The sequence below is a fragment of the Athene noctua genome, chromosome 3 (assembly GCF_965140245.1).
Source record: "Athene noctua chromosome 3, bAthNoc1.hap1.1, whole genome shotgun sequence".
NCBI lineage: Eukaryota > Metazoa > Chordata > Aves > Strigiformes > Strigidae > Athene > Athene noctua.
Window position 1 is genome coordinate 23,609,283 of NC_134039.1, and position 21,559 is coordinate 23,630,841.

The window sequence follows — 21,559 nt, forward strand, 5'->3', positions numbered from 1 at the left end:
TAATCTTTTATAACATGCACCTAAAAAAAGTGAAAACATTGTGAAACAAAATGAAATCCTTATGAAGGATTCTAAGTTTCCATTCACAGAAACAGCTCTTGATGATGTAACCTAATGGTAAAAAAAAGATTAGGTGAAATAGGACTGAGCAACAGGAAAATTGCTTCTTCCTCCTTCACTTCAGTGAATATATTTTATTATGTAAAATTTTATGTTCTTGGCTGTACACAAGAATCATTTCCCTGTATGTTTTTTCTGTATATCATAATTCTGTTAAGGACTATGAATGAGGAATAATTAGGCATTATTGTTTGGTTATTTAGATTCTCTTGTGATCCCTTCTTGTTTACTTCATTTAAACTGTCAATACTGTTCTTGCCATGTAGAAATAATGACTATGTTACTTCATGAATATGAGATTACAGGGACCTTGTTTTAAATTGCTGTAACACTTGTTCCTCCTCTGTGATCATTTCAGGCCATCTGAAACGTATTCTTTCTTCATTAAAAGATAAATACTCAGAAGTTCATAGATGTTTAGTCTTTACTAAAAGATCTTCGCCCTTTACCTTATCCTGACTTGTCTCTTTCTAATAAAGTCATAAGGCTACACTTTGTCACTGATGTGGGATTCACATAAACATAAGTGAGGGTCCTGGTCTAAATAAAATACAGAGGCCATTCTGCAATGTGAGAATTTTGCCTTATATTCAAACATAGAAAGATTTGTAAGTTTTTATTGTTAGGGAAAAAACCTTCTCCTCCAAAATGTGTACTGTGAATCTAAACTGATATTTTGCTCCTATTCATGTACAGCAGTTTCTTTGATGACTGTTGGAGTTCTGGTCTCACAGGGAGAGGAGAATATTGGAGCTGAGATTTCTTGAACAGAGCTTAGGGGATAATACTGTGTTTAGTTTGTTTCACTAGATGCAACCTAATCAGAGAATAATTAACAGTCAAAATGCCAAGGTGTAAAGGATCTGGTATTGACGTCCTCGATAAAATAACACTCGCATTGAATTCAGTGAGACGTTAAACTGAACAAATGCTTCAGGATTTGTCCCCACCTATTTTCTCCCTGTCAGTTTTTAATGAGCATCCCATAAAAGTGTTTAACGATTGTACTGACTTTGATTTTTCAAGGTTTTGGAGAAAATTGCTTTCTCAGATTGTGAATAAAATGTTGAAAAAAAAGAAAAAGCACATTTTTGCATCGTGATGTCTAACATACTGTAAGCAGATTCAAAGACCGTCTCACCTCATGTTTTCTGATAGGCATTATGTTAAGGATATTATAAAGAGTGTTGTATAGAAATTTCCATGAAGAAGAATTACAGCTGATAGATGGAGATATTTTAGACCTCAAGTTCTTGGGAATGGGATAAAATTTAGGTAGAGAGGTAGTTAGAGATGCCAATACTTTGTTTTACAAATGGAAGGAAAAAAAAATGCCACTATGAAGATCACCATACAGAGCCTAGTGTTTAAATGCCATGATTTTGTGTCAGAAGAAGCAGCTAGTGTATCTGGATTCATCCTTTGCCTTGCTTTCCTCAGTTGTCACTGAGAGCTCCCAGGCTGAGACAGATGGCTGCTGGTTTAGTTGTGTGCGTGGGAGACAGGAACTTCCACATGTGATTTTTTACCATTTGGTAGTAATTAGTTTGTTGTATAAATTAACATTAACTGAACCATTCTTCAGGCATTGTTTGTAATTATCTTCTTTGAGCCTCTGAGTTGTGTAAAGAAATAAAAATTGGGGAAGAAACCACTTCTTATTTTGTACAGGGAAAGGACTCTATCATTAAGCAGAACAGAGCAGCAATTATCATTGTGTGCCCAGTAGTCTGAAAACACTGGAAAAAATCTTTTAAAAAGTAAGATTTTTTTTCTGTAAATATTAATTGATATTAATGATTTAAAAGTGCAGATAGATTTTTATAAAGTGTAAGAATGAAGTATGAATACAAGCAATGGTGATTGTGCCTTCTTGACGACATCATCATCATTACTGTTACTACAGCTACCATTGATGCTACTTTATTTGATGTGTGTTTATAAGGACTAGAGAGTTTAGTTATTTTTAAAAATATATGTTCTCTCAATTTTATTCCAGGTTTTTTTTGCCATCTTTGAAATATTTCCTGATATATTTTTTTTCTGGTAGACAGTAAGGATTTTGTGTCTGCATATCGGGCAATAAACTATCGTTAGTGCTGCTTTTCTCTGGGGATTTCTGCCACTTCCAGCAACCAGCCAAATTGGAATTGTCAGGAGAACAGCCTCTCACATGTTCCTTGGCACTTCTGTTTCCAGACTTGGCCAGGATCCAGACAGGCAGAGGTTCGTCGACGTGAAAAATAACAGGGAAAATGCCCTCTGGTATTAGCCCTGTATTTTACTAACGTGTTGGGAATCTCTAGGTTCATTTGCTGGAAAAGTTCAATGCTTCAGCAAGTGAGAAAGTTGAATATTTCATTAGACTTAAGTTCTTCCCTTTCCTACCCAGGAGCAGGTGAGAATTGGTGTCGGTGTCCATCTTTTAGTATAGCTCTCCTGCCCTGGATACAAAGCTGGCAAGATGGGCAACATGGCACTGTGCAATAAATCCTCTTGCATCTAGGCTAGGTTGCAGTAGTAAAACTCAGGTACAGTCCATCACAGAGCACTCCACAGCTTCATTAAATTTAATTTAGTATCCGAAGTATACCCTCTAGAGAAAGGTTCACATGACTTGAGTTTTAAAGTGTCTTGGCATTTTCTTCTGAAACAAAACGAAGACAGTTGTGGACCTAGACTTGAACTTGTCTAGGTAAATCAGTGCTGATTGTGACTTTACCTAGATTTGTTGCATACAAGGGCCCACTCCTTAGAGGTCTGTTCAGGTCTTCTTTCTCCTGTCAGAATTGCCATTAATATTTACATTTCTTCAGATAAATAGTTCTACCTGGACAATAAATGCTAAAAGAGTCTTCAAATTCTGAAATGCATAAATATAGACGCAGCTTAGTTAAGAATTGTTCTGTTTTTCTTGGCACAGTAAATTAGCCTATATGAAGCTCTGTGCTGTTTGGGGAACAGGAAGGTGGGAGGGAGTGTGTGGGAGTTTTAGTGGCTGGAAACGCGAAGAGAGTACGAGCTGAGTACGCTGAAACCTGCTGTGAAGAGAAAGCTACTGTGGATGGTTTTCTTTCTGGCAAGGGTTAATGCTGTAACTGAGAATATCTGTGATTCTCTGGCTTTTGATATCAATGAATCAAACATTTTCTGAACCATTCTGTTGAACACTTTTTTCTTTTTTCAACTATGAAAACTGAAGGTGCCAACCATGCTTTGATATTGATATGACAGCACAGTAGATAGGCTTGCAGTTAGCTGAAGTGAGCACGTGAGCTTTTCAGTTCCCCTTCGTCCTGCTGAAAGGTTGTGGAACAAAAAGGAAGAGCTGAGCACTGCCTTTTGTTGTATGAAGTATACAGCTGCAGCATCATCGTACCAACTGTAGGGCTATTTTTTTCATCCCTGGAGGAATACAAGGAGGAAAGATTGGTCCTGTGGCTAAAAGCACAGAGCAGAGTCAGAAAATAAAATTTCTTCTGATTTTTGCTTTGTGGGGCTTTTTTCCACAGATTTCCCACATGAACTTCATTCTCTGTGTCCAAGTTCTGAGTTTTTAAAGCATGGTTGATAATAGTAACTGTCTACTTCACAGTGGTGAAATTTAATTACTGCTTGGGAGATGCAGCCTGATAGTGGTCCTACTTACAAGAAAGGACTAGACATAGGTCTGAGGAAACAAGCTGGCTGGAAATATGTGTCTGTTACAACTCAGCCCCATTTGTCTGCCTAACCAGAAATGAAATTGCAGGTTGAGTTTGGAAGCCTTTGGCCTGAATTCAGTAGCTTCCTCACAGGCAGAGCTCACTTTTGCCTCAATGGGATTTCTGCAAGTGGAGCAGCTGCAGAGTTGGGCCTGTAGGGTTGTTGTGCAATGTGAAGTTGGCACTGTAGCTTTGTGCAGTAGTTACACTACTAGGAAAAGATTTTGGTTTCCATGCCTCCTCATAGATTCTTGTTTCATGGACCAGACAGTTCTCCTTGTTGAATCTCTTGGTGCTTGTACCTGGAGCAAGGGCTGTGCTGGGACATCAAGCTGTGGTCCTCGAGGCTTGCAGTCCTCATGGCACAGGACATTGCATGCATGTACCAGAGTAGAGGATCGTAACCGTAGAAGCAAACAAAATCATTCCCTCCTTGCATGCCACATAAAAAAATTCTTGCTGTTTCACGCACTTTTCTTCACATGCCTTGTAGAATTTATTTATTTTATGGACATACAAGTTACAAGCTTTGGCATGGCAAGAAGGTGAGGAATTTTTTGTTTTGTTTTTAGTTTGGGGAAGAGGCGGGTGGGAGGGAGCGTGTGGGAGCTCTAGTGACTCGCAGCTCAAAGAGAAGTGCATTAATTAATCCAGGAGGATCGCTGGGATGCGGGAGTGAGAAACTGCAGCTTTAAAATCCAGTGATCTTTATCCATTGTTGGGTTTGGGTCAAAGACCTTGGATGAAGGGGGAAGAAGGGTGAGCAGGAGGGTGGGCACAATGGGAACCAGATGTTTCAATCTGATGGGGGTTGGCCTCTCTGTTATTGTGTGAAAGCCACTGGTCTCCCCCACACACTCAGCCTTCAAAAGTATGTCATTCTTTTTTGAAGTTCTTCTGTCCTCTGCAGAGGTAGGGGGAGAAAAAAAGGAGGGGGAGGCACACATGTGTGTGCACATACATACATGTGTACATACATGCATGTACACATGCTCACACAGCCCTGGCTCGGAGTTTTTCCTTTGGCCTACCTTGTCGAATGGCCCTGGAAGACTAAACAGGTGTTATCTACTTTTGATTTCAGTGCATTTAAATTAATCCTGTCAGCTCAGCTGTTAAAACAACTGTCATCTCCAGCTGTTAGTAATTTTCGACTGGGCACTTTTACAGGTTGCCAAGTTCTGAGCCTGCATTGTGAATCTCTTGCTCCCTTTTTCTCAAAGCGCTATAGTAACAATCTATTTTTTTAAAGGGGACTTGCATTGCACTGTTTTTATATCAAACCCTGTTTATTATATATTGAAATAATAATATCACAAAACCCAACATCATCATGCCAGACTTTGGAATAAAGAGCTAAACCATGTGTGGAGTGCAGTGCATATCAATCTTCTGTGGGTTTGTTGCAGCCTCTCTGTGCATTTTAAATTTGAATGAGAGATGAATCAACCTGAGGGTTTGGGAGGGTGTAAGAGGGGAGCTCTAAATTTTTATTGCCAAAAATAAAGCCTCCTTTTTAGAAACACTGGTTTCTTTTCCCTTTTACCTTAATATACATTTAATTTTCATAACTAGTTTTAACAGGAGGTACCTTGTAATGAAAATATTTAAATGCCTTTCAACTGTGAGATTAATGGCATACACATGGTAGCCTTAAGAATTGTAGGGGAAAAAATCATAAATTGGATATGTGTTATTGATTTCAGTAGACACTCTCTAATGTGACTTATTCCTATGTGGTCAGGATCTGTAGTCCATTACCAGTGCTTCAGAGTCAGATAGCACTTGTGGATTACACAGATCTTAATTCTGACAAGGAAGGCTTTCTGCGCCTTTAAGGTTTCCACTCGTTAGAGTTGTCTGGCCAGATTTTCAACTGGTATGGAACTGAGGCTGTTCCCTTGACTTACATTGCAAACCATCCTTAAAACACTGGAAAGGATTATTCAGGCATTCTTTTGCATGTTCCTAGAAAAAGAATGTACTTAAAAAGCAGCTATAGGTAATCTTTTTCTCAGCAGACCACAGATGATTTCAAGTATCAGGTAGCCAAATAAGAGATCCATTTAAAAAATCATGCTTTGTGTTGTCTCCCTTACATAAATAAGGGCACTGTTTCTATATCTTGCAGTAAAATAAAGACTTCAAATTTGAAACCTAATTTCCTAAGATTTTCATTATCTTTTAGTTTTGAATTTCTTCAAGAAAATTCTGTTGAAATAGGAAATATTCCCCAAATAATACCAGTACAGTTATTTTCCTTTCATTCTTCATTCTTGGATGAAGAGTTTTATTATTTAAGAAAAAAAGCCAAAAACTTCTTTGTTTTTGTAATTACATGTAAAATAAAAAGCAATGTTGGATGCTGAAGTACCATCTAATTCAGCAGGACAGGTGCTGCTCTCATTTCCACCTTTAAAATATATCTGCTTTTTGGCATGTTCAGCATGTAGTACAAAATTGCAGCTATCTGAGCAGCATCCTAAATTCTAGTACAGTTATGACTGTGAAGGCCCTCACATTAATGTCTTCCTAGAGAAGCTTTGAATTTTTTATGAAGTAACTGTACATATGCATTAGTCTTTGGGTGAGGCATCATTATTATCTTCTCAAAGAGTGCTACCATTTAAGTAGGAGATGCAGCAACTTCCTCAAATTTCCCATGCCTTACTAAACAATTGTAGTGTTTTTCATTTAAATGTGAAATGATTACTGAAGGTCCCATCTAGTATTAAAATCTGGAAAACGAAGTACATATCTGTGCACATGAGGCTGTGGATATGTAGGACCAACTTGCATACATACTTACATACACATAACTACTATTGCTACTAGCATTAGCAGGAGCTGTGGTTGCTTAACTTGAATTCTGCTGTGTCTTTCATACTGCATGGGTAAATACTGGAACTACAATGGTATACCAGATACATTTCGGTAGAGTGTTTAACATAATTTCCTTAATGTAAGAGTTTAATCAATAATATATTAATCTAAAATTCTGATTTCACAGAAGCTGCTACTGGGCAGGAATATTGTTAGATCAAGGCAAGTACTTCCTATAAAATACCGCTTTTTCGAAAAACAAACTGAAGTGGTTGAAAATTCAAATAAGATACACTATGATGGAAACCTTTTTCTCCCCAAAATCCAAGCATTTTGTTTTAGGGAGATTAAAGAGTTTGGACTCTGATGCAGTTTCTTTCTGTCATTCATAGTGTATATGATACGTTATTGTTTATACCTGTATCAAGCCCCGCTGGAAGATGCATTGTCAAATGTTCTTGCTTACAAGGGTGTATCAGTATAGGTTTAGTTTATGCTTTGTAAGACGCCCCTAGTTGTTTGAAAAACAAATGAACTTTGAAGCCAGACATGCTTGTGTTTCCTGAGGTGGACCTGCTGCTTCCTTACTCCTTCCAACTCCACATCTTATTCCCACCACCTTTTGCACCAGAACTGACGTTTGACTCATAGCATCTGCAATAAACTGTCACCATCTCCTTGGTGCTGAATATTGTTCAAGGTACGGCATTTCTTAAAATTAGATGGTGGTTAACTTAATGCTGAAAAAGCTAATTTACACATTTTTCTCATTGTCTTTTCTCTTTTGCAAGTTACTTTTCTTTCAGACACATGGCTTTAATCTTGTTTGGCATGACACCATTGTAAAAGGTGATTCTAGTGTTACCAGTGAAATTATCTGTGTGTAAAATTGAATTGAGACTGAATCAGAGCCTAGTGTCCTGAACATACAGAATGCATGTCGACTTTGCTCACTCAAATTTAAAAGCACTTCCAAACCTTTAAGGGTTTTGTGCAGCTTGAAAGGTTCCATTAATCTTATCTATATGTAGTAAAACCATATTAATTCACACTAAGGATTTTGAGAGTTAACAGGTAAGCACATTTTTCAGCTGTCTTCCCCTTGGGTGAGGGACAGAACCTAAACTCTTGACCCTACACATCTAAATTTGAGGGTATTCAAAATCTGAATTTTGCAACTTGAGTCAATATTTAAATTTCTTTGACTTTGCATTTAGTAGTTTTGGCCAACTGATACATATTTGACAATCCAAAGGTGTAAGAGTTATCTACATATGCTGTTATCTCTCAGAAGATAGACAGAGCACATGTGTGAAGGGTGCGGGCTGTGGAATGCTTTAGCCTGGCTAAGGAGTCTGCAGGCACACAAATATTCGTGCTGCTGAATTCATAAAACGTATCCCTGTCCTCGGGGATCAAGGAGGCCCTTTAGTGGCCTAGAACTCAAGGGACCTGTGACACTTACAAGGGCATTTGTCCATCCATTTCTTTCTTTTTTGTGTGACTGGAGTAAGTAGAAGATGATTTACCTGAAATCTGGTTTTCAAGAGGAGAGAAAATATTGCTCCATTGCTTTTTTTCACTATTGACAGCAAAAATGTATAACATGAGGAAAAACAGGTTCTGGTTATTTATTCCTCTTTCAGTTTTTATCTTTCAGTTGCATATCTTATTTTTCCTTTCTTCTTACCTTCTTTTCCAATCTTTCCACTTGTATTCTTGAAAGAGTTCATTAGCATCCATTAAGTAGATCTAACGAGCATGAACAAGCATCACCAAGGCAAGCAAGAAAAGTGACAGTAATAGCAAAAATAATAGTGAAAATTTGATATCAACAGGACATGACTATGTAAGGTGCACTGCAATGTCAGTATAGTGTAGAATATTGCTAGGCTCTTAATTAAGCAGCAGTTTCTGTTAGATGAGATATTGAATGTAGTTCTTGACTGTTCACACAGATCTCTAACCCCAATATATAGTAAGCTATGCTTCTGAACTGCCTATATTTGTAAAACTGAAAATGCAAATTTAAAAGTATCAGTACATTACCATGACCCGCTGTGGGGTTGTTCTTATTTTGGTGCAAGAGTGACATGTTTAGTTCGTTGTCTAGGAAGGACTTTAAGCTAACATGAAAAAATACTTATTTTCATTCAAAACTATAACGGTAAATGTATTGCTTAAGTTGGTAAAGCTTCCCCAAGTAAGCAACCAAAAAATTCTGTGTCCTGCTAACTATTGCCAACTATCTTTGATAGATAGACCTCACCTCAGAGTAAGCATATTCAAACAACTGCACCTGGTTTCAGTGGTACCAATGTGATTTGCTTCCAACATGAGAAAAGAGGTGGTATTTTGCTTTCAATAATAAAATGATTGTTTTGGTACCTGTGAACAAAACTTTCTTTATCCATGGTTGATGGGTGTCCTGAATGATACAGTTAAATATTTCTTTCCTCTCCAGGTGGACTGCTTGTCAGTGGTCATGTGTCTAGATTTTTTTCTGATTCCATCTAGGTCATGGAAGATGACATTTTTCAGTGCTTTCAGAAAAACACAGGAGATAAGCACATTTATGTGATATTGGTGGGCCATCAGGAACAAAGTCAACAGAGCTAAGATTAAAAATGTATATTTCTCTGTGTGTGTACACATGTGCATGTGTTTATGTTCCTCTGAGAAGCTGACTTAAACTGATGCCTGTTTCTTCTTTTCTGTGAAGGACGGGAAAGACAAAGTCTGACATTTACACTGCTTCTTAAAACTTAATATGTTATAAACTCATTGAAGCAGAGACCATGCTTACTTCGTGTTTTCCTTACCAGTAACTATAATGTTAGTATTATAAAACAGTAGCTCACCTCACATAATGCAGAATAGTAAAGGTAATATTTCTTTGTGATTTCCTTCAACATTTTGCTTTAGAATTTCCAAAATCTTTCCAAAACTGGTTTTCTGGCCGATTGATATGACAAGAAATGAATTTTTACCTTGGATATTGTCTTTTTAAGGTTTTATTTTCAAGTTGTAAAGACACAAAATATCTAATTGTAAGTGACTTCCCTCCCACTCCATATCTGTTGAACTTTTTCCAGTCTGAACTTATCCATAGGATATTTTTCAATAAGAGCAATGCCCGTAAGTACTTCACCTCAAGTTAAAACAATTAGAGCAGACACTTTTATGCTAAGCTAGAAGAGTAAGTGCAACTTTTTCCCTGTTGAACAAAACCACTTTAAAACAAAGTTTAATGTATGATTATTGCATTTTTCTGCAGTTTCGGAGTATGGTCATGAGCAAGTTATTGTGAGGTAAACTGAAGATAAGAATTTGCAATTCATCAGCTACTTCTCATTATTCTCTACATGATTTGTCTTTACCTATTGTAAACTGATGTAGCATTGTTTTCTTCTATCAATCATTAGTTGGCAGGTATACAGTGGATTAAGAGCAGGTGTACAAGCAGTTACCAATGAGTAGCCAGTGTTCTGAAAGGTCATACTGCAACAAGATGATGTTCAGATGTTTTTAATTTGGACATGGCTGCTTTAGGGGTATTTCCTTTTGAGGTTGCTGTGTCATATTAATACAAGCTGTTTTCCTAGCAAGTCAACCCTATAAACTTTTTAGAATTAATGCTACTCTTTTTTAATGCACACTATTCAGTTCATTTTTTTTCCTGCTAGAGAACCAGATAGTTTAGTTCTCCTGGATAAACTTACTTCCTTCCGTTGATACTTTTTACAGTTGTTGCATCTTGGTTTTTAAAAGTGTATGTTGAACATTCTGAGAACATTTTGATGTTCTTACAACTGCAGGGAGTGTGGCTAGAACATAATTTTAGGAGGCTTAGTTAATTGCCCTGGTTATAGATCTCCACCAGTGCTTTTGAGGAGTGTCAGTGGAAGAAAAACTCATGCAAACAAGGTTCATGTGCATCTGTGAAACACGGGAAATATAAACGGCATAATGTAGCCATTTTACCTTGATCATATTCCCAGAATTGTATAACAGTTTGCAAACTATCTAGGCAGAACCCCCTCCCCTCTTTTTAGGATTTAGCTGAAAGAAATTAAATGGTAAATTTAAAAAGTTAATTGCAGGCATTTTTCTAGCCCTAAGACCTTTCCTGTAGAACGGCCCCTGCCCTGTACCTTCTCTCTTTTTCCCCACTTCTATTATACTGAATCAGAGTATTGGTAATGGCTTCTGTGGTTCAGGAGAAGGCATTTAACCCCTTCCCTGACGCATAAAAATCTACTACAAGATGAAGATAACTTCATGGAAAAATTCTGACTTACTATTTCTCTTGCACGTTTTAAGAAGGATGTTTATACTGCTAGGTATTAGGTGGGCTAATTAAAGTCTGACAACACCTGCCCCACTTCATCAATGCCATGGGAAACTTTACCTTTAACCACCCCACTTGAAATACCTCGAAACCAGCTTAAATGCACAAAAGAGCCTAAAGTAAATAGCCTAAATGCACTTCTCCCCACCCACCCATTATGTATCATAACTGTAATTCTAAAGTTTAAATCTGCCTTACATATGCGTGGCAAATGCAGATTGTATTAGGCAGACTAGATAATCTTGACCAAGAAAAAAAGGAAGATCTTGAAGCATTTTCAGAGTCAGTGTAATGCATTGTGCTGTGACATTTCATTGTGATATGATGAGACAATATTATGATGCAGGCAGTTTGACTTTTAAGTTTTGCCTGCAGGGCAAAACTCAACATGGTATAACTTCCCCTCCCACATGTCTAAGGGTAGTTGCAGGACAGAGTCGCCCAAACTCCTTAAAGCCAAACGCTATGCTGACAGTGTTCCAGAAACCAGAGCACTGCAGCTAATGCTTGTATCTCCAGCCTGCACTGTGTGCGCTGGAGCATCTGACTTTTGGGTTGGATTCCTAGGCTTTCTTCTTTCCTAAACCTACCTTTCCATGGAGATTGTGACATGAAGTTAATATTTGAGGAACATGTTGAGACTGCTTGAAAGAAAATAACAGTCAGAATCAAAACATTTTTTTTTCTTTTCAGTATGTGTGTGAACATGAACAATATTTTTTTATACCTTCCGTGATAAGTGATTTCAGCTAATTTGTTGACTATTCGTAGGGTTAAAAGAACGACAAAACTTTAAATAGACCTGTCCTTGAGTTACCAGAGGGCATAGGAAGTTGGTTTCATTGACTTTCTGTGGATCCTTTCTTTTTTGGGGGAGAACAGTGGGCACTTTAGGAGGGGTTTTTATGTTTTTTTATATAGTCATTGATTACAAAGAAATGGGTGAGCTGTAGACTGACTGTATCACATTGAATGATGGCATCATGCTGGCTCATGGTACTAAAAGAAGTAACCGTATTAAATAAAACCTTAACATTCCAGCCTATTTGCCTCACTTGTTGGCAAATTCAGCAGAGAAGGGGAAAAAGAAAATGAACTAGGGATACTCTGCTATGTACTCCTCTTAGTTGCTCTCCTTCAGAGATGCTCACTGCTCGAAATTACACTGGTGTTACCTTGGTTCTTCTGGGTGAACAAAATGGGGAAATTATTTGTTTAACACTTTCAAGAATTCAGCAAAACCAAATTTATTAACTGTGATCTTATTTAGTGATTGTCTAAGCCTACTGAAGTCAATAGAAGTCAGTGAACTTTGGACCAGAAGCCCAGAATATGTCCTGCTGAAACTCTTGTATTGCATGAAGGACTCCAATATCATTTTAACTGTTTAAACTCTTTCCCCTCTATGGAAGTGTCTTCTCTGTGGTGGGATAGAGTCTTCAGCCAGTGCATAGCTCATGGAGTAATTGTGTTATACCTGTGAAAAGCCTGCTGTGGAAAAGTTCTTGTTTGGTAAGGTGGGCAGACTTGAGGGGTGTTGCTAAGATGTAATACTCAATAGTAAAAATAATTTTCAAACCTGACCAGTTCCAGCCAGTAAAGTTATGAGGCAATTTCTGGACAACTGCACTTTGGAAAAAGCATAAATGCAAATAACGTTCTAGGCAAGACCTTGAGCAAGAAAGCTTTGAGTGGAACGGTAGTGTGTAATTTTAGTTGTAAACAACATGGGCTAATTTTGCCTTGACAGCATTCAGCCAAAGTGAGTTGTAGTTAAGAGGATTTGGTGTGCTATTCACTAAAGATAGCTAACAGTTTGGTGGTTTGTAAGGTTTCCTTTAATGTGGAGTAGTCTGTAGTTTGTATATGGGACAGCTTCAGACTATTAAATTACATTCTTCTTGCTAGCACTCACTTCTCAGCTTCTAGAATATTTTCCTATTTGTGTGCTAGTTAAGCACCATCTCAGCAGTTCAGATGCTAACGTGATCAATCTTCCAGGATGATTACAGGAGAAGGAAACTTTAATCCAGCGGTATATCACAAGTAGTTCAATGTTCTATTTTGATTTTTCTTCAGAATTTTTGTTCATTCTATCTCTGTCTGTGCAGTGCAGAAAGTCCCAGTGGCATATATGTTGAGTCTTATATATTCTTTGCTCACTATCTGCCAGTAGTGAAACTTCCAGCCTGATCAACTTTATCCTGCCATACTGGAAGCAACGGAGCCCACACGTTGAATAGCCACCTTCTCCTTCAAGCACATCTGGGGAAAGGTGATTGGACAGTGCTGGTTTCCTGTAAGACTGTTGCTTCTTTGAACCTTAAATCATCAGGACACCTTATGAAGCCCTACAACCTCCTAGCACTGTGGTGCAGACACATGCATGTTGTGGGACTGTGTTGACACAGTGCTGCTGCGTACAGACACAAAAAGACTCATCATCAGTTTGCAGCAGAGTAACATTTCCACCTGAAAACACAAAGAATATAGTGCAAATAGCTTGTTTTCACCCCCAGACAAAAGGAGAAAAAAATGAAAAAACACCCACAAAACCCACCAAGAACCTCACAGAAAAAAAAACAAAAAACAAAAAACAAACAAACACAAAAACCCCCAAAAAACAACAAGGTGATGTTGATTCATTTTTTTGAAAGGGTTTAATGATTTAAAAGGCTGTGTCCGGTTTTCAGGCTGGTAGGCATAACGAAGCCATTGCAACTTCAGTGCAACTCAGAACCAGGAGTATCTACCTGAAAATTGGACTTGGTATCCCACATGATTTAAATGTTCAGATGTTACATTCTAATAGTTCTTTAGTATTTATTTTAAGCAAAGTGCAAACCTGCGTGTCTTTCATTTATATTAGAAAAATAAACAAAACTAATATTGTTAAATGTCTATTTTAAATAATGTTTTAAAATCAGCACTGTTCTAGAAAAGTAGGTCTGTCACTTTACTTATTAGCCAGTAACAGCATATATTCTGGACTACTGCAGTGTTTCAGGTCTACAGTATTCCTTCTCGTGGAAGAAATGACTGTCACCTAAGCCCAGTATTGTCAGTATTTTTATTTAGTGCTGGGTGCAGTAACCCTGTGAATTGCAAACTCAGACTGGTATCCTGGTGCTTGGTTTTGTGTCGTCAAACTGTAAAAGCATTTTTTGCCTCAGAGACCACAGACTAAAAGTAATGTAACAGTAAATGTGAGCCAGGGGACAGAACAGAGTGGGGACCTGAATTTGGATCACCTCAACCTCACTCTGGTATTCTAGCCAACATGATGCATTTCCAGATACAGATTTGAACCTCGCAGCTTGGGCCCGCACCTAATTAAGTTTGAATGTGGCAGAGTGAATTAGTGTGTGGGTGTATATTGTCACATGTGTACCAGGGGCATCACTCTGTGCTATGCTAATTAACCAAGTTTTTGTGAGAGGTGACAAAAACTAACTCTGGTATTTTTGTCTTTGGTGCAGTTGGAATCTAAGTGAAAAGACTAAGACAGTAATGCACATTGAATAATTTAATACCAGACTTACTTTTAGTTGTGGATCACATTTTTGTTATAAAATCCCTTTGTCTGTGGCATTTGGTTAATGAAAGAAGAGTTGAACTGTGGCATTATGTGTATAAATAGCATATATCAATTCAGCTCTTGTTTACTCCAGTAGTCCCATTTGGAGTCAACAGAAGGGAGCATTTAACAAAAAAGGCAGAATTTGCCCCACTTCCTAATATGATGGATGGGAAAACCTGTTCATATCATTTCTGTCTCATTTTATTTTTTTATTTCTGTAAATTAAGATACAGCTTTTTGAAGAGAGTTTATTTAAATTCCCCAAATCCTTCTTCACAAATATACAACACTTTTAGAAGAGGCACTTCTTAAAATACTAGAATGGTTCTTTTCATACCACTTTTGTAATAACCAGATTTGATCAATGTTTTTGTTTAAAAAGACCCACTTTTTATGGCAATATTAGCTTAGCATAAATTTCACTTTAACTGGAGGCACTTAGGCAATGTTTTACAAAGGTGGATTTAAGCAAATATTTTAAATTAAGCACATACTAGATGACTTTCTGAATTTGGGCTACATATACTCAGCAATAAGAGCAGTACTGTGGGTATTTTCATATGGTATAGATAATGCTGAGATTAAAAAACGGAGCTGTTTAACTTTGAAATATGCAATATACTTATTTCAGCTACTACATTAAAAGAAGGACTTTGTTGGATTTATTTTAATTTAAAAAACAATAGATTTGCCATATTCAAATTGGTTATCTTTTACATGTTGTCTTTTACCTCTGGTAATATCTGATAACTGGAGATGAGGAGGGAGATCTTCCAAAGAAGAAAAATAGAGGGGAAGAGAAGAACATGAAATAAATGCTTAATGTACCTGCATAGACATATATCTGCACTGTTTTGTGTTAGTGGGAGGAAATCCAACCTGTTCTTGGAAGGGAATCACTTTATGACTGAAACACATAATTTGGTCCCTTTTAGATTATTGCACATACCTCCAAATATTATTCTTGGCCACAAAAGTTCCTAGATCCTTTGGGTAGCCTCACAGGTGCAGTGTTTTATTTTGTAATGTCTTGTCAGTAGAAACAAGGTTGTAGTGCCCAACAACCTGGGCAAGGATGTGAAAAGCTAAAGTTGAAATCCATATGCAAAATTAAAAGCTGCACCCAAGATGCATGCACTCTGTACAAATTTTGCTGTTTGTGTTTATAAAACAGATTAAGGCCTATGTGTCAAGTTTAAATTTGCAAACTTCTGGTGGTTTGTATGTAAACACCAAAGTAACGTTAGCATTTCTTTAAACATGGTTTTATTTGCTTTAATATTCTATAAATTTTACTCTGACATTGTGTTGTTGAGTGTGATGAAGCTGGAGGGTAATATCTCGCTGAGGTGCAATTTTTGTCATAATTCAAAACTATGGTAATGCATTTGATGATTCTTATCTGTTCTTCAGTGTATGTGGTTGTCTTTCTTATTTTCATTCTCATGCATATCTATAGCACTGTGTGGATCTGGAAGATTTGATTTGCTGTATATGTTGAAAGAATAGAAAAACTGATCCTCTCGTTTTATTATATTTTTCTGCATCTTGTAAATCTTCAAGTTGAAGCTGGCACGTTTGTAAATATGATTTTATTTCTTGGACCTTTTGAAAGTTGACTTTCTCCATAGGTAAATTAACCTGTGAATATGACAGTGAATTTGGGAAAATCAACACAGTGGGGTATGGATACAAGAATTCTTCCAAGTTCTGTGTCAGTAATGCCACTCTGCTCCTGTACATGAATCTGTCACTCAGCTAATTGTATTTAATGGAATTGACAAAGAGAAGTTCTGACAGAGGATTCAATGTTTGTGTGGGAACTGAATGAATACTGAGCCCATTCCTGCTACGTGAGGTGAACTGATCACCTGCCTGTCTGTCTCTAGGAGTTTTTTACTCCATTACAGAGTCAAGTAGAATAATTCCACAAAGCCACAAACGAGTATTTTCAGTCATAATTATGTTTTTTCTAAAATGCCTCCTTGCTCAAAGCCATATGCTCTGTTTTCCCTGAATTTTGAAGTCATTGTAATCATAGAAAGTTTTTTCTGTATACATACATGTATACATAGTTAGTGATGCCCTTTGAAGTCTCACTGTAGGAAAAAAAATTATAAAAGAATGTTTTTTTTACCAAAAAAAAAAAAAAATCCCTCGTGCATGTGGGATGATTATTACTGCACTGCAAGGGTTGGATGTGTCATATTTATTAAACTCTTCATGCTGGAAAAGAAGCATAGTTTAGCATTATTTATTATGCTTATAGTTCCTGTATTCTTGGTTGTAAACATTAATAATCTCTGGATGTATGCAAATTTTGGACAGAAGAACAGCATGAACCCTTCTGAAAATTAATAAACTTAGAAGTGAATGGTAAAAAGTTTTTGCATTAGACTATGCGTTGTTAGAATAAAGGTAGAGGTAGTAACATTTTCTGTGTGAAAATTTATTTCTGTCCCTCAGGTATTTTCACATGCATGTTGTTAGAGTTGAGCCATGCTTTGCAGTTTCAGGATGGTCATCAAGCATTTGGTCTAATTAAATTCAAAACTTGAGGTACATATATCCTGTCAGGTTAGTTCAAGACTTAAGATAACACTTGAGCCAAACTCCCTATTCTTTGTATTAACTGATTGCTGTTTTTCCCTTTCATGTGTCAAGGATAGGGCAGGCTCACTCTGAAATACTGTCTCTGTTGACAGCACACTGTAAGACCTGAACCCAGATTTGAGCACTAATGAAAAGAAAGAAGCCTCAGATATGATAGTACTTACTGGACATATTTCTGATTGGTTGCAATGGAATTATGTAAAAATGCTAGAGAAATGGGGACTTTTCATAAGAATTCAGTGACCACCCTTGTTCCATCCTCAGTTCACTGCACCTTAGTTTTGCTTGTCCTTTGTCATTGCATGCAAAACATTTTACTGATTGTCCCACCTCCCCCTAGCAAATTCCTAGTACCTGTCTGTTCCCCCAGTAATGGCTTGGCCTGACAGCCCTGTTTCTTTTGCAGCTTATACCTTGTGTTTTAGGATTTTGAATGCATCTTCATTTGTTTTGGGAAAGTATCCAACCTTTTCTTTATGTTACCACAGTTAAAAATACTAGGTGAAAATAAATGCTCAGCATTGCTGCCCATACCTTGTTAGACAGCTGTGCACCAGATCCAAAGTTCTCCAAATAAGACTGAGACCAGAAACTAGCCTTTTACTGTGATAACATGGTTGGTAGTGATTTCTATTTTTTTTATTTTAATTGGAATACACAGTTCATGAAAGTACATTTTATAGTTTAGTAGACAAATGGCAGTGGAGGTTTTTTTAAAAGTATTTTATTATCTAGTTTAGTCTTCCCTTTATAATAACTTCCAATTGCTATGTTAGCTTTTTTCAAATGTTCCCTGTGTAAGGGATAATAACATGTCTGGTAAGCTTAGTTTCAGGAGGCAGTGTTTGTTAGCTGCAGGAAGTGTGCTCCAAAGCAAATACAGGACCAGTTCTGCCTGTGGACTCAACTGTTTGACATCTAGTAAGCCAAATTCATCACTGGAGTATCTTAGAAGTTAAGAAATGCTATCTCAAATTGTGCCTGTTTTCAGGAGACACAAGCAAGCATTGTTTTTTATTAGACATGGCAGTGGCCCTAAAACAAGACTGGCTATGAATAAAAGTAATTGGGAAATGAGAAGGTTTTTAATCAGTCCAACAGCAGAGTTCTGGAGCAGCATGTTGGAGCAAAAAATAATCCTGAACTATTTTTACAGAAGAGCTCTGTAAGGTAATGAAAAGCATCCTATGACATGCTGACAGTAGTATCAGAGGGACAAACCTGATGACCTAGAAGGCTTCTTGCAGTGCTGTAGTGCTGTGTAATATTTGTATTGCAGTTATGAAGAGAAAAAAATCAACAAGATGTAAGATTTACTGTGTGTGCTTCCAAAGGGCTGTTACAAATCCCAGGGATTAATAAGAATATAGAATATTACAATATGTATTGCAAATATTGAAGTGTCACAGCTGTCTGCGTTCTTACAACTTTATTTGAAGACAATACTGAAAAAATTCTGTACACATTTAATCTTCACTTGAATTTTGCATTCTTGTGCAGTATAGTTGTCTTTTACAAAACAGTTGAAGGAAGTTAGACACTAAAACCCAATGTAAATTTTGCTTAGAAAGGGCAGCTTAAACACTCAGATAGCAAGAAAGTAATATTGCCCTTGTTACTCCCGTGTTTTCATTTTTTCCCTAGCTTGGAGGCTAAGCATTTGGATGTGGACAGTCAAAGTTTGTGAAGTTAAAAGCAATCGAAAACAGAAAGACAGAAGGGGAGTTTTAGGCAGTCCAATTAGTATGACTTATTTTCAGCATCTTGTGTGGCATAAAATATGTTTATCTTTTGTTGGCACTTGTGAAAAAATAACAGCTATTGATTAGGCCTGTCAAGCCCTTGTGGCCTGACAAGATATCTTTACTGTAGTCATGTGGGCACAAGCTAGAAATGATGCTGAGAGAGTGAGATCCTCTACAATCATCTCCTCTCATTGTTATTTTTAGTGGGCTTTTTTTTAGATGTACTGTATACAGTAGAACCTTATTAAAGCCTTACTTAAGATCTTCAGATAATCACCCTCACCAGGCTGCTTCTGAGAAGTTTTGAGCAAACCATTTTTAAACACAGCAATATATTGATTTCTGAGGAGGGGGCAAGTAGGAGGTTGCTAATCTGGGCACTTGGGTCAAAGCTAGTGTTCGTGTCCCCGATTCCTTATTTTAGTGGGAGTGGGCAGCAAGTGTAGGCTCATCTCTGTCACTGATTAGAACTTGGTTGTTAGATTTTGGTGCTGGCAGTCTGAAAAACTGTGAATGTTGTCTCTTAAATGTAGAACAGATGTAGATTTTTACTCTGATGAAATGAAATTAAATTAAATGAAATGGGGGACCAACACTGACAGTGGTATGAAGATGAATTTCAAAGGTGGCAGTGAGAGGATATAGTAGTTTGTTTTCATTTTCAGAACTGAGTTAAGTAATAAATATTTTAATGCTTGCAAAGATCCTGTGTTTTGGGGATGAGTATAGGCATATTAGGGCAAGATGGGTAAGTCTTTAGACTTCATATTGTCAACTGAAACGGGTGGGAGAGACAGGGTTTTGAAAAATTTGGTTTTCTGAAATTTTCTTTTCCCTGTTATTTTAGTATCAAGATATGGAATTAAGAGGGAATGCTTCTTGCCTTGCTTTTTGAGGATCTTTTTACCAGCGTAGTCCATGTTTGGATCTAGCAGCAGCATTTGATACTTGAGAGCAAACATTGTTAAATCATCTGTGAACCCTTTCCAAGGTAGATGGTATCACTTTTGCGTGCTCCTCTATTTTCTTTTCTAAACTCTCCCAGACATTTGTGGTCACTTCTTCACTTGGCAAGAGAGGCCATGAATTTCCATATTCTTATGTATTCAAAACTCCTGGGAAATCATTTGGAAATAGGTAATGTGTGACAAAACCCACAATATGCAGACAGACGTCATCAACATATTGGTGGATGGGAGAATTCATTATATTTTTCCTGCTTTTCTTCATTGGATTTCAAAAAATTGTCAGGAATGATGACTTGAATCAGAGAGGGTTTGAGTTCCAGTGAAAAGACAGCTAGCTCTGGCTACTGGGACATCTTTGTCTTTGGTCAAGTAGCGTATGGAGTTAAGAACAAAGCCCCCCAAAACAGTTCAGATCAGAGTGTAGTGCCAGACTTTAGGAAAAGATTTAGGTTTGATGAAGGGTGATTCCAGTCCCCCTCCCTCATTCATGATGGTCTTTTTCTCTCCTTTGCCAAGGCTTGGGTCTGTCTCTGAAGTCATCTATTCCTGGGGTTCCAGGTGGCTTTAGTAGCTAAAAATTCCCTTTGCTTGTTTTGCTTGGCTGGAAGATTGCAGCCTTGCCTTTCATATCTGGATCCTACCACTGTAATCCTGATCACTGTACTTGAGATTATTACAACACATTGTGCAGAGGGTTGATATTTAGACATCACAAAGAAGATAACTCCTGCAGAATGCCTTTCTGATTTCTTATGGATGACATTAGCCACAGGGGACACACTGGATCTGCTTTTTGACACCTTCATTGGCTTCTCATTCATTTCCAGGTGCAGCTCAACTAGGTGCTAGAGAGTGGCAGAAAGCTCTGAAAGCCTGACTTAGTTTTGGATTAGACCTTGGCTCTGCCACTGGGCCTTCTTGGATAACCTTGGGCAAGCTATTTCTTTTTCTACCTTATTTTACCCACTTGGGAAGAATGATGTCTTTCCACTTAAGTTGGAAAATTACACAACCATTAGGACATACAAAGTTGTCATCAGATTTGACATGGGCAAGCAAACATTGTCCATATCAGCTGATCTAATGAAGGTCCCTGCTTTTCCCCACAAATCTTGCTTCAGCCATATGCCCATTGACTAGGCAGCTACAACACTACTACTGCACCAACAATGACCTCTTCTGTAAAGCACTGAGATCTGATGATGAAAAGTACAATACTGAACTGCCTGATCAGTTCTAATTGAGACCCTCACAGTAATTGTCTTGGATCTGCCAGGAGGAAATTTTGACATGTGCTAGTTTACATGTCCCAGCTTCCCTAAGTCTGAGTTTGCTGATTATTCAAGATATTGAAGAATTAGGCCTTGATATTCAAGGTCTAATTCTTAAGTTTTCATATTAAGAGAGTTATTGGAGTGTATTGGTTTGCTTTGTAGGTTTTAGAGGTATAAAAGGATACTGAGCTGAAAACCTAGGAATTATATAGTGCAACAGTTAAAATACATTTATCGCTAACACTCTTGGTTTAATTGCTCTTGCTATTCCATGTAAGACTTATACCCTTTCTGTCCTTACAACCACTTCCTTAAAATACTGTATCCATAACTCTCCTGCTGGATTTTTTGGTATGCCTCCTTTATTCCTCTCCCCTGTTG

The 21,559-nt window shown here is 37.5% G+C and overlaps 1 protein-coding gene across 8 annotated transcripts in view; it reads left to right on the plus strand.

Annotated features, from left to right (window-relative positions):
• Positions 1 to 21,559, plus strand: part of SOX5 (SRY-box transcription factor 5) — a 295,645-nt gene that overhangs the window by 86,899 nt on the left and 187,187 nt on the right. The gene's annotated exons all lie outside the window — the stretch shown is intronic.